The sequence below is a fragment of the Squalius cephalus genome (assembly GCF_949319135.1).
Source record: "Squalius cephalus genome assembly, chromosome: 7".
Taxonomy (NCBI): Eukaryota; Metazoa; Chordata; class Actinopteri; order Cypriniformes; family Leuciscidae; genus Squalius; species Squalius cephalus.
Window position 1 is genome coordinate 36,342,739 of NC_137128.1, and position 2,458 is coordinate 36,345,196.

Consider the following 2,458-nt stretch of genomic DNA (forward strand, 5'->3'; position numbering starts at 1 on the left):
AATAGCCTACTGGTTTGGAACAACTTTCAGAATTTTCATTATTAGGTGAACTATCCCTTTAACTGACTGATTTAAACTGCAAAAATGGAAACAGGATTTTTAGCAATAATACATTAAGATAACGACGAAATGCATCACTGGTTTGCTTTCCATCGCTCTGTGTATGATGCCTATTTTCGTGCTGCTTTAATTTAATAAGTTTTATTTTTACATTTACATTTTAGCATTTAGCAGACGCTTTTATCCATAACGACTTACAAATGAGGAGAGCAATAGCAATCAAATCAACAAGAGCAACAATATTCAAGTGCTGTGTCTAGTCCCAGTTAGTCTAAGTACAAGTATCCGTTTTTTTTTTTGTTGTTGTTGTTGTTTTTTATATAGATCCCCTATAGAATAGTACATGTTAATTGGTTAAGTATTTCTATATAATCCATATGGCCATGAAATTTCAAGCAGTAGAATGTTTAATTTGTGTAAAAGTACTTTTAAAATATATAATGTAACCAAAGACATTATATATATATATATATATATATATATATATATATATATATATATATATATATATATATATATATATATATATATATATTTTTTTTTATTTATGTATTTATTTATTTTTTATTATTCATCAACTACTCATTGATTGTAAATTGTACTCATGTAGGCCTATTTATTGATTGTTTCTACTGAACACATTGCTTGGGAGAACTGACAGTATTACACTTCCTTCACATTATATCCCTTTAATATGCTTGTCCATTCAATTTGAAAAACATAACATTGTGCAGATCATCTTATACCAAACTGATTCTGAATTCACTGATACATTTGTCAGCCACATTGTCAAAGTGTGATCAATTAGCATGACAACCTTTTATGTTCCCTTGTACACTTAAAGATTTTTCATACCTCATGAACTCAAATGCACCTTGTGCAAGTAACTCACCGTCCCTTGGGTAAATTCAGCCTAAACACAGGGGTCGAATAATTTGGTTCCACCCAAGTGTCCTCTTTGATTTCCCATGGGCTTGTTGACCCCTGCATGACAGTAAAGAGGAACAATTCAAACCATAATGCTTATTTGTTGATTATGCAAACTTTCCCTGAATTGAGCTGAATGATGACACCACTGTTTTCTGCAGAGCTGCTTTATCTGATTCAACTTCATCTCATAATGATGAATAAGTACACTGAATAAGCACAATATGATCTTCTGTTGAGTTGCTTTACAGCAGAATCAGATTTTTTCTCATATTCGAGGACGTTTGTGTCATTGATCATTATTATCCTGTTTATACCTGTAACACTGCTTTGAAACAATCTATATAAAGCATAAATGTGGAGATAAAGGATAAAGAACATTACTTCAAAAAGGCTTTATGCCTAGTTCAGTTGCAACTTTTTTTAGAATTGACACGTCTGATTTTATGAAGCAACGCAAGTGTCTCATTGTAAATATTTGATTCTCAATCATCTTGTCAAAGGAAATAAACATCTAGATTTTAATATGATACCCCTTTTGGGATTCACAAAGTTGCATTTTACATGTTTATCTTGCATTACAAATTATCTAAATGCTTTCAGGCTGTTAGCAAAGATCGGAAACTTCAATTGGGAAGATTTTTTTATTACCAGAATTCTACATCAAACAAAAGACTATTTGAATAGCATTTTGAGGCACGGCTTCCAAGCCATAGGCGATTCTCATATTTGCCAATTCTTCCTGCTTCTACCCAGAATGAGAATTAAACAGCCTGCAGAGACGCTCTGATGCTGCTAAACAGCTCAATGCCACTGCCGGGTCAGATGCCAAAATACATGCTCTTTTGTATCAATATCGGACATGATTGGACACCCTGGATCTGTTTGGCTATTACCACCCAAGCTTGAACTGACAAGGGCATGCTTGATATTTCAGCCGGATATTTATACATGCTTCCATTGGCCTTTCTTGGGGTAGAGCAACACACCCGGTGAAATTGTGGCAGAAATTGCATGCTCTGGCATCAAATTAAACTGTAGATCAAGTGTGACAAGTCGAAGTGTGCTTCTAAGGGGACAGGGAGCCCTGGGTGCTTTATGGGGTCAAGGTGGCTCCATTATGCATTAGCCCGTGGACAGAAAAGTAGAGCAAAGCCGCTCTCCTCTTGCCGCAGTGGCTGTTAACCTTTCCGCTGGATCGCCCACCTTTTATCTCTGAGGGGGGCTGTAAAACCAGCAGCCTGCTGCAAAAGGGGTCTGCTCGTAAAAATCAATTACCCTGATTAAGAGGCGATTTGCAGAAGTCCTTCAAAGCCAACAATGTGATTCAGAACAGAGTTTAACATTCTGTAAAATTTCAGAGAACGATGTCAACTCTCGGCGCTAAATTCCTCAAGATGTGCTATGGGGAAACGGCCGAGAAACAGGTTTCGAGGGAAATAACGATGGAGTCTGAAAGCTTTTCGAGGAT